This window comes from Trachypithecus francoisi, unplaced genomic scaffold (genome assembly GCF_009764315.1).
Source record: "Trachypithecus francoisi isolate TF-2019V2 unplaced genomic scaffold, Tfra_2.0 Lachesis_group18, whole genome shotgun sequence".
In the NCBI taxonomy this organism is placed as follows: Eukaryota; Metazoa; Chordata; class Mammalia; order Primates; family Cercopithecidae; genus Trachypithecus; species Trachypithecus francoisi.
The window spans coordinates 73,112,384-73,124,466 of NW_022681463.1; the positions used below are offsets into that span (position 1 = coordinate 73,112,384).

The following is a 12,083-nucleotide window of genomic DNA, read 5'->3' on the forward strand; positions in this document are numbered from 1 at the left end:
CAGGTGAATTAGCCAATAGAGCTGCAGGAGGTGGCGGGGGCGGGGCTGCCCTTTGGCCGCGCTCGGCCTTGTGGGAGAGCTAGCGGCCTCAGGCTTGTGTGCGCGGGTCTCGGCGCTGCGGGTGGTCAGCAGAGAGCTGCGGCCTGTGGAGCATTGTCTAATCTCAGAGTGCTGAGGGCGGGCACCGAGAATCCTGGCGTTAGTCCAAGGGGCCTGGCGAAATCTCATTAACGAGAACTGCAGGTTGTTGGTGAAGTCACGACGTAGTGCCAGTGGCCTCGTCCCCCTCTATGCGCAAGGGATCCTCACAGGCTGTGGAATCCGGGCGTCGGGACCCGCGGGGACCTGGGCCTTCTGCTTCCACTGTCATTCCTGAATGTTAAAGGGGCAGGGCCGGACTGGGAACAAGAGAAGGCTGGAGAAATAGCAGGGCCGGATTTTCCCCCCCGATAACAGACATTTGCAGACCTCCTAGAAGGAAAAGCCTAGAAACAGTGGTATTGGGGAAAGAACGATGTGGCCGTTCTCATGTCTTGATGGGAACCCCTTTGCCCTTGAGACACCGTCGTCTCTCACCTGCTTTATCGTCATGATCTTCTGACTGGATTTCCTGCCCCGAGATTTGCCCATTGCTGTCAGACCCACTCCAGCCCAGGGTAATTGCTGCCAAATGCTACTGATCACCACATTCCCCCAACTTAAATACCTTTGCATGGTTTCCCATTGCCCTTAAGACAAAGGCCTGACACTGAACTGAACTCTCCAGGCAGTGGAGGTTCTGGCTTCCCGATGATGGTTCCAGCCCCATTTCTGACCACTTTCCACTCCCTTTCACCAAGTCAGGGGTTTATGAGATTAATAAATGGATGAACAAGTTATTTCTAGAAATATCAGCAATATTATCAGAGTAAAAGGAACCATTATAATCTGACGATTAAAACCTACTGTGGTCAGGTATCACTTCAGATGGGGAAGTCAACTGTCCTGGAATCCAGGGAACCTGAAATCTTACGTTTGCTTAGCTAGTAGATTTTTCGCATAATCTGCCACATGTTGCATCCAGTCTCTGTTCCTTCATTTATAAAATAGGGCCAGTGAAGGAATGTTTTCTATACTCGTATCTTTACCTTTATAAGCTACTTCAAAGATAAATCCAACAGAACAGGGAGAAGCACTTTACACATTCAGAGTATTACTAATATATAATAAGATACACACCATGATACACACCATGAATTACCTTTAAAATCCTTTTCTGGGACACATAGAACTTGCACTTTATGTATCATATAAGACAGTGGTTCCCAACCTTTTTGACACCAGGGACTGGTTTTGTGGAAGACAGTTTTTTCCACAGACCAGGGTGGAGGTGGGGAGAACGCTTTTGGGATGATTCAAGCACATTACATTTATTGTGCACTTTATTATTACATTGCAATATATAGTGAAATAATTATACAGTGCACCATAATGAAGAATCAGTGGGAGCCCTGAGCTTGTTTTCCTGCAGTTACATGGTCCTAACTTGGGATGATGGGAGGCAGTGAGAGATTATCAGACATTATATTCTCCTAAAGAGCGTCCAACCTAGATCCCTGGCAGGTGCAGTTCACAACAGGGTTTGCACTCCTGTGAGCGTCTAACGCTGCTGCTGATCTGTTGGGAGGCAGAGCTCAGGCGGCAATGCAAGCAACGGCGAGCGGCTGTAAATACAGATGAAGCTTCACTTGCTTGCCTGCTGCTCACCTCCTGCTGTGCGGCTCAGTTCCTAATAGGCCATGGACTGGTACCCATAGGTGGCCTGAGGATTGGGATCCCCTGATATATGATACCCGAGGTTTATCTTTATATCAGGCATGCATTTAAAACACCCCCCAGATTTCTTTTCCTATGGCTGCATTTGAGGAGCACCCTGGCTTATAAGCCTTGTCTACTTCTGCTCACCACCTGTCCTTAATACAGGGAGCCACGGGGGCCTAGACAGAAGATGTAGAAGAAGATATCAGCTAAGGAACCCAGCTTGCATGAGGTAAAAATGGCTTTGACTTGAAACTTTAAGAATTAATGGCCACAGGCCGGGTGCGGTGGCTCAAGCCTGTAATCCCAGCACTTTGGGAGGCCGAGACGGGTGGGTCACGAGGTCAGGAGATCGAGACCATCCTGGCTAACCCGGTGAAACCCCCTCTCTACTAATAATACAAAAATTAGCTGGGTGTGGTGGCACGTGCCTGTAATCCCAGCTACTCGGGAGGCTGAGGCAGGAGAATCGCTTGAACCTGGGAGTCAGAGGTTGCAGCGGGCCAAGATTGTGCCACGTACTCCAGCCTGGTGACAGAGCGAGACTATCAAAAAAAACAAAAAGAAAGAAAAAAAAAAGAAAAGGCAAATCTGAAATGCCTTCTTTCGTCTTACCCCTAAACCTAATACCTCCCCCAGAATCCCAACTTGAAGAGATTTCTCTGGAGACTGAGAGGTATTTTTAGTTTATGAGGATTACTAGGGCAGTAAAAGCTTGGGCAGGACACATACATGTTATGAAGTCCATCTGCCTGTCTAAGAAGAGCTGCATTGAAACCACCTCAACTTGTGAATCCAGTTTCCTTTTGCCTTATGGATATGCTGATGAGCTGCCGCTGATGAGCTGCCTCAAACTTAGAGATGATATGAACATGATGGCACTCTCTGGGGAAAGCCCTAGAAATTTAAAGTTTGATAATAACGGTATTGTGTGTGTTACTCTGTAGCTGATTTTTTTTTCCCACTTAATAATCTATGTGGATATCTTTCTAGGTTCATGCATATAGATCTAACTCATTCTTTTTTATAGCTGCATGATTTTCCGTGATAGATATTTCCCATGCTTTCTTCAGACATTTCTTATTGCTAGAAATGCAGATTGTTTCCTACCAGATTTTTTTTTAACCATGGGGTATCATGTTGTAATAAACATGCTTGGACATATTTTACTATGTACTAGGTCATGCTTTTCTTTCCTCTTAGGATGAAATCACCAAAAAGTGTAATCGTTAGGTCACTAAGTGTGCACATTGGTAATTTTAGAAAATATTGCCAGAGAGATTGAAACAATTCACTACTGCCTTTCCTCCAGCTTCTCCTGGGCATGCTACATACACTGTGGGAAGGCGGAAGACTGACCTAGAACACCTTCAAGTGGATGCTACAGTGAGTATGACAAGACTGATTCCTGGTTTCTGAAGTGTTTTGGATTTTATGGGTCAGCTAAAACCTCATTTAATAACATGCTGTCTGCCCTTTGCTTAACATAACTGTATCCATGATGTGGCTGAATTAACCACCTACCACTGCACAGCCATAAGTATTAATCCACCCTTTTTCCCTATTTCTAATTTGGTATGATAACCTGCTTGAGGGAGAGAGGGAGTGGGCGGGAGTAGACGCTGAAAAACTGCAGGGGTAGGAAAAGGAACTGTGGGAGGGGAATTCATGTACACTAAACCCAAAGACCCTAGGAGGGATGACAGGCAGCAGGATAGAATCTATTTCCTTATTTTCATGTTCTCTCTCTGCTCGGAGACATCTTCAGCATAATAGCTGTTGACTTCTGTAACACCCTTCTGTAATCTTTTGCGAATCCAATAGACTCTGTGTTGTCACACTTCATCAGCTGTGTTATAATTCCCAATAACTAGCACACAACTGATGTCCTATCCCTGAAAAGCTGGCCCAAAATAAATGGCTTCTGGGGGCCTAATGATAAATCAGAGGCGTTCTGAATGGATTCTGAAAGTATTCTAAGTCAGGACAAATCCTCGCTGGAATCCAATTTGGCTATTTCATTACCAGTTCTATCTCCCGCATGCAAAAAGATGATAAACAACATTGTAAAGATGTAGATGAGATTGGCTTTTGTGACCTAATGTTTCTGGTGAAGACAGAAGTACACGTTGTTAAAACAGGAAAAATGCACAAAACCCACTGGCAACAGAATATTATAGCCTTCATTTTTGAACAGGAATCCTTTGTGATTTTATTACCTCAGAAACAAAGACCTAGCTGCTTTTGCATTTTGTAGTGGTTTAATTAACCTTTAAGTGTGCACAGAGAGCTGATGCACCTACTCTACAAAGTAAAAGTCACATGAGAAAAAAGTATTGAGTTGCTAGATAATTTCTTACTGACCCAGATCAAGATTCCGTAGGGGCATGTATCAGAGTAGTGAGAGCACAGTTTCCAGGATCAGGCTCTGCAGGATTCCAGCAAGTGAGTTAACCTCTCTGTGCCGCAGTTTCTTCATTGGGAAAACAGGCTAATAGTAATTTGAACATTATGTTTTTTAAGCGGCACTAAGAGCAACCAACAGATAACAAAATGAGAGAGGGTGTATGGACAAACAGGGAAAGTTTAAGAAATAAGTCTACCCATAGCGAGCATTAAGAACTGTTAGGATTTGGATATCATTTTAGTGGAATGAATGTCTATATGGGATGCTGGAATTTACAGTATAGTGTGATCTTTCTATTCATGGTTTTTGGAGTTGGACAGACCTTGGTTCAAATCCTTCCTCTGCCATTTAGTAGCTGTGTGGCCTCAGTTTCTTCATTTACCTTATGAGAATGAAATGGAGGACTGTATGTCACACAGCACATACCCAGTACATTGCAAGGGTGCAAGGCACAGCAGTTATGACTATTATTGCATTTAAACTGTTTTGGCTGCTATGTATTGACCCATGTATCCGTTTCCTATTGCTTGTGTAACAAATTGCCACAACCTTAATGCCTTTGAACAACAGAACTGTATTCTCTCACAGTTATGGAGGCCAGAAATGTGAAATCAAAGTGTCAATGGAGCCACGCTACTTGCAGAGGCTCTGGGGGAGAATCAGTCCCTTGCCTCTCCTAGCTTCTGCTGGAAGCGTTCCTTCCTGTTCTTTGGCCTGAGGCTGCATCACTCCAGTCTCTGTTTCTGCCTTCACATTGCTGTCTCCTTTGTGTGTTTAATTCCCCTCTGCCATTCTTTCATAAGGACACTTTTGATGGTATTTAGGGCCCACCCAGATAATTCAAGATGATCTTCTCATCTCAAGATCCTTAATTGAGATGTATCTGTGAAAACTTTACCATATAGAAGAATATTCACAGACTCTGAGGATTAGGGCCTGATATCTTTGGGGTACCACTCAGCCGACTTCAACCCCTGCCAGTGTGTCAGACTACGTGCCAGGCATGTCCAGGGATATCTCTCATTCCTGGTTGAGGAAGGGAGGAAACTGAAAGGGAAGCAACCATGATTTTATTTAACCAGAATGCTAAGAGTAAAAGACAATATTTGTCAGTAGAAAACGAAGTAATGATTTGTTTCTGTGCTACTGGATCATCATTTCACACATCAACAATGACCCTACATAGGTGATAATAGCATAGAGGTGGAGACCTTGGATTCTGGACCTAGATGACCTCCGTCAACAAACCAGGTGTGCCTTATATTAGGTGTAACTTTGGAAATGCTTAATTTCTCTGTGCCGCTGTTTTTTTAATCTGTAAAATGAGTTGGCACCTATCCCAATGGGTGGCTACGAGGACTAAATGGGGCCTAGTTCACAGTAAACACTATGTGAGTGTTAGCTGTTATCATATTTTTCTGTGCATACAGGTGGACAAAAGTCTGGGGACCAGGTTAAGTACTTGCTACATTTCTGAAATAGAAATCTCCACTATCTGCTTTCATGCTTTTAATTTCATTAATTACTTCTAAGAGCATCATGCAGACAACATTCTGCTTAATTAAGAATCATGGTGACTGGGAGCAGTGGCTCATGCCTGTAATCCCAGCACTTTGGGAGACCGAGGTGCGTGAGGAGGTCAGGAGTTCGAGACCAGCCTGGCCAACATGGTGAAACCCAATCTCTACTAAAAACACAAAAATTAGCCAGGCATGGTGGCAGACACCTGTAATCTCAGCTACTCAGGAGGCTGAGGCGGGAGAATCACTTGAACCCAGGAGGCAGAGGTTGTAGTGAGCCAAGATATACTCCAGCTTAGGTCACAGAGCAAGACTCTGTCTCAAAACAAAAACAAAAAACAAAAAACAAAACATGGTAATGTGATATCCGTTAGTTGAGATTTCCTGTGTAATTATGCACACTAAGAGCGTGTACTACATGGGTAGTATATGAAAGGGCAGATACAGCTTTGTAGGGACTGAAACTTATCTAACATGGGGGCCCTCTTGATGAAAAGGAATACTAAATCACAAATGCAAAATTAGGTAGAAAAGTGAATATTAGCTGGGCACAGTGGCTCAGGGCTGTAGTCTCAGCTACTCAGGAGGCTGAAACAGGAGGATTACTTGAACCCAGGAGTTCGAGTCCGGCCTGGGCAACATATCAAGACCTCATCTCTTAAAGACAAACAAAAAAAGTGAATATTTACTTAGAATGAGAAGTGAGAGCATAACAGATCACTTGTTCAATGATTTGAAAGGCAAAAGGTCATGAAAGGCAAATGAAATGGGGATTCCAGGGACTGGCCTGTGCATATGTCCATGGTGTAGGTGGTTAAGAGCAGCAGCTCCAGAGTGGTCTTGATGCGGTGGAAGACCTGATTCGTAGCTCTCTTCCAGACCAAAGTCAATAAAGTTAAATCCATTCATCAATAAAGGAGATTTATTACATGTAAACTGCAGCAACTTCATTTGTTTTCCTTTTTTTAAGACTTCATAGATAAAAATATTTACAGATATGCCTGATCCTACATTCTAATTTGGGATCAGGAAAATACAGTGTGTGTTTCCTCTTAATCGTAACCTTCATCTAGAAAAGTATTCTTCTTCAGGTCCTAGGTCTTACCTAGTTGGGGAAGGGAGCTTGAAATGTGGGCCTGGGGTATCGGGTCAAGATTACAGTGCCTTTACTATATAGCACACTTTGTTTTGATCTTCTTATCCTTCTCTCCCATCTCTGTCATGTGTGTGAGTTTTCAGATGTTGTATGGCTGGCAGAGAAAGTATGTGTGTAAGAAGATGTGTAGAGAGTCCTGACCCTGTGGGCTTCTCACGGTTGTCTGGGCAGTTTGGAAGAGCTAAAGCTATTCTTTCGAGAAAGCATTGTCCTGCACAAGGACAGGGAAGAGTACAAAACCTATCTGTATCTTCCTCCCATTTCTTTTTCTCACTGTCTTCCTCCCTTGTCCTTCTCTCCCTGTATTGGAAGCCAACACAAATACTCACTAGTTGAGATCTCTGAAAGATCCAAAAGCATGAATAGCTAAGGGTGGTTAGAGTTTTGGCTACTGTAACAGGAAATGGGAAGTTCAATGTCGGAGGCTGTGGGATGGTCAGCTTCCGGGCCCTTGCAAAATGACTCAGGCCATGCCTGCCCACTCAGCTTACTCACAAGACCACTACTGCTCTTGGCAATGAGCTGACCCCTGTATTGCACGGTGCAGCTGGCCAGCTCTGCCAGGCCCAGTGAGAGTGACATGCCCACGCCAGCCTGTTCACACCTCCTCCTCAGCCAGAAACTGTGATGCGTAGAAGAGTGTTGTGTATTCCAGTGCGGGACATCACAGAACTAGTACTTCCTGAATCTCAGGGTTCATCTAAACGGATCAGGGAGGTGGAGAAAGGTAGGAACAAAACTGACATCAGCCCCATGATGGCAAATGAGACCTGATTCTGCTGAGTGACTCAGAGTTTCATCTTGTTAACAAATATATGTAGCAGCCATTTATTCAAGTATTCATTCAACAAACTATTCTTAACATATGCCAGGCACTTTGCTGGTACAAAAGATATAAAGTTCACATGGGTATTTATAAAATATATGAATATATCAGAAATAATACAGTATAATGTGATAAATTCTGTAATGAAAGATAAAACTTTAGTAAGCCAAAAATGGCAAAGATTAATTATATGTATCTGTATGTATATGTGGGTTCTCATTCAAACCAGGGAAATGTGATTTTTTGTTTCTTAAGGACCTAAGTGTCTCCTGCCAGTACAGCCTCTTCCCCAATAAGAACCAGCTTTCCCCTCCCACCTTGTCGTCAGGGTCACCTTCTTCTAGTGTATTTTGAGTGAAATACATCCACTCCTGAGGCGAGGTGGCCTGTGCTCCAGCCTTCTCTCCATGACCACCTCTTCTTAGTGACTACTCACAGCTCCTGTGGTTACTGTCCTATCTCTCCTTCCCCTCACCAGACAGCATCTCACATCTGTTCTTCCCCAAAGATTCCCTCACACAAAACTGCCATATGTAAAGACTTATGGGAGGGCTGGGGTTATGGAAGGGGTCACAAGATGATGCAGAAGGAAAACTATTTCAAATAAAAAATCAAATGCCACTGTTCTTTAAAATGCCATAGCTATCCTCACCCCGATAAATATCTCACGGTCCTTCTTGAGCCCCTCACCTGCCACATGCACATGACTCTCGTGTCTCTCACCAGAGACCCCTGTTTGTTCCCAGTGATGCAGCCCCTGTGGTGTCTCTTTGTTTCCCTGAAGAAAACTCAAACTTCCCATTACTTCATTCAGCAAAAGTTCAGTGATTCTGTGTCCCAGCCTCTCCGGGTCAGACTTAGACCTCGTGTGCATAAATCATGGCCACAACTTGATGTCTTTTCCTTTGAGAAGCTTCTCCCCTAGACGCAGAACAGCAGTGTTCCTTTTGTTGTTGATGATGTTAAAGCATTTTGTTTTCGTTTTTGTACACATGAGAGGTGGAATGGAATTAGTCCTGTAGACCCGAGTCTCCTGTGGAGTCCCCCATAACCAAGGAGGTGTGGGGAATGATACGGAGCCCAGGGAAGGCAGGGTCCAGAGACGGATGACTGCTTGGGTTAAAGTTCTGCCTGTGAGGCAGGGAATCTGTTTTGATAGTCTTCTTGAATCCTACCACTCTTAAGTAACATGTATTTGATGTTTTCTTTTTTACTTCAAACTGTGGTTCTAAGCCATGAAAGGATCCAATGGCTCCTGTGACACGGCAGTCTCCCAGTGTCATGTGGATGGCAGATGCTTAGGTACATCCCACCTCCTCACCCACATGGCTTCATCTGTTTGCCAACTCGGCATGGCCAAGTAACCTGGTCACAGTGCTTCAGATAATTCAGAGTGAGAATAAGCCAAAAGGGAAAAAAAGCAAAGAAAAACTTTCTTTTGTGTCAAAGACTTAGGAAATGTTGGGGGAAAAAAATTTTTTTTTAACTTAGATCATCCATGACTTGAACTTGGGTCTTCTTTGAATGGTTTCTAGGGAATTTTTTTTCCTCCTGTTTTGGGAGATCATTCTAGCCCGTTTGAAGGGCTGTGATTTCAGCGCCAACTGGGTTCCCTATCTTGGTTAGGTGTCCACTCTTTCCTTTATGGTTGACAATTTTCCCCTTCCCCAGCACTTGGCAGGAAGTGGCTCTCCTCTGAGGCCACTGTCAGGTCCAGGCACGTTAGCTGCCTGGCTGCCTGCCTGGCAGACATTACTGCCACTCAGGGCCAGGGGGACAGTGGGTTGAGTGGGCAAGAATGCTGGTGGTGGTAGCATCTGGGCTGCAGTTCACCATCTGGGACAGAACGTGAGATGGAACAGCCGTGGGCAGATGGAGGGTGCACATCCATGGAGACTCAGTATGTGTCAAATACAGCCTCATAAGGAAAGGGCACAGGGAGATACTGAAAGAAGGTTGTTGCTTACAAGCTTTAAGAATCCAGAGGGAGTTCTACCATGGAGAAATGAATGCAAAGAAAGAAGCCTAAACGGAAAGAGGCAATGAATCCAAAGCTCTGAGACCAATAGGCAGTGAACAACTTGTAACTCAAAGCCACCAGCCTTGCCTTCCAGCCCTCCCTGATCACCCCTTTTCCTGAACACGTATCACATTTTCCATCTTTGTCACTTGTCTTGGCATTTACATCATACCCTGTCTGACATTGTTTCCCAACTCTGGTCTCAAGTGTATCCATTATGTCTTCACAGCTTAAAAATGAACTCCTGGAGGGTGAGACCATGCATGAAAACTGGCAGAAGGTATGGAAAAAACCAGTTTTTAAAACTTGTATACTTACTATAAGAGAGATGATACAATTTAGCCATTGCATTGTATGTTGAACTAAATTGAGTAATAATTATTATAAAAAGCAAATTGGCCAGCCAACAGACACGTGAAAAAATGCTCATCATCACTTGCCATCAGAGAAATGCAAATCAAAACCACAATGAGATACCATCTCACACCAGTTAGAATGGCAATCATTAAAAAATCAGGAAACAACAGGTGCTGGCGAGGATGTGGAGAAATAGGAACACTTTTACACTGTTGGTGGGACTGTAAACTAGTTCAACCATTGTGGAAAACAGTGTGGCAATTCCCCAAGGATCTAGAACTAGAAATACCATTTGACCCAGCCAGCCCATTACTGGGTATATACCCAAAGGATTATAAGTCATGCTGCTATAAAGACACATGCAGACGTATGTTTATTGCGGCACTGTTCACAATAGCAAAGACTTGGAATCAACCCAAATGTCCATCAGTGACAGACTGGATTAAGAAAATGTGGCACAGGCTGGGCGTGGTGGCTCAAGCCTGTAATCCCAGCACTTTGGGAGGCCGAGACGGGCAGATCACGAGGTCAGGAGATCGAGACCATCCTGGCTAACACTGTGAAACCACGTCTCTACTAAAAAATACAAAAAACTAGCTGGGCGAGGTGGCGGGCGCCTGTAGTCCCAGCTACTCGGGAGGCTGAGGCAGGAGAATGGCGTGAACCCGGGAGGCGGAGCTTGCAGTGAGCTGAGATCCAGCCACTGCACTCCAGCCCCGGCGACAGAGTGAGACTCCATCTCAAAAAAAGAAAAAAAGAAAAGAAAATGTGGCACATATACACCATGGAATACTATGCAGCCATAGAAAAGGATGAGTTCGTGTCCTTTGCGGGGACATGGATGCAGCTGGAAACCATCATTCTCAGCAAACTATCGCAAGAACAGAAAACCAAATACTGCAAGTTCTCACTCATAGGTGGGAATTGAACAATGAGATCACTTGGACACAGGAAGAGGATCATCACACACCGGGGCCTATTGTGGGGAGAGGGGAGGGGAGAGGGATAGCATTAGGAGATATACCTAATGTAAATGACAAGTTAATGGGTGCAGCACACCAACATGGCACATGTATACATATGTAACAAACCTGCACGTTGTGCACATGTACCCTAGAACTTAAAGTATAATAAAAAATAAATAAATAAATAATTTTACTAAAAGAAAAAAAAACATAAGTGGGAGCTGAACAATGAGAACACATGGACACAGGGAAGGGAACATCACATACCGGGGACTGTCAGTGGGTAGGGGGCAAGGGAAGGGAGAGCATTAGGACAAATACCTAATGCATTTGGGGCTTAAAACCTGCATGATGGGTTGATGGGTGCAGCAAACCACCATGGCACATGTATACCTATGTGATAAACTTGCACTTTCTGCACATGTATCACAGAACTTAAAGTAAAATAAAAATAAAAAATAAATAAAAATAAATAAATAAAATAAAATATTGTAAAAATGTAAAAAAAAATAATAAAAAGCAAATTGGCACTATAAAAAGCTATTCTCCACCTAATTTTTTGGTCCAAAATTATTTTTAAGGTTTTTATAGGAAAAAGTTTTAAACATAAGCTAAAGCAGAGGGAACAATATAACTAGCCCCTATATAAGCATCACCTACAGTCCAGAAATTTTAATTGAATTTTTTACCACTCTTGCTTCATTCATCCCCTTCTTAACCCAGAGTCATTAAAAAAAAAAAAAAACTTTAATTATAAAACCCAGATATGTTATTTACCCCTGTATACTTCAGCATGCATCTTTTAAAAATGTGGACATTTTCTTTAAGAACCATAATGCTTTCATCCACTTAATGAGCATCAACTTAATATTAACAGTAGTTCCTAGGTATCATCTGAACTTGCCAATTGTTTAGAACATCATTGAAAAGAAGGCCTGTTACTCAGCCCTGTCACAAGGAGCCATGCGGAAACTGACCTTGATTACACCTAAGGCCAATTCTTACTTGGTAGTAGTGGCAGAATCTGAGATTCAT

The 12,083-nt window shown here is 43.5% G+C and overlaps 1 long non-coding RNA gene across 1 annotated transcript in view; it reads left to right on the forward strand.

Annotated features, from left to right (window-relative positions):
• Window positions 1-9: 9 nt before the first annotated feature.
• Window positions 10-12,083, forward strand: part of LOC117063311 — a 47,100-nt gene continuing 35,026 nt past the window's right edge. Inside the window, exons 1-3 of the long non-coding RNA XR_004428863.1 lie at window positions 10-656; window positions 3,110-3,183; window positions 9,956-10,006. This is a non-coding gene — a long non-coding RNA (uncharacterized LOC117063311). The remainder of the gene's footprint in view (window positions 657-3,109; window positions 3,184-9,955; window positions 10,007-12,083) is intronic.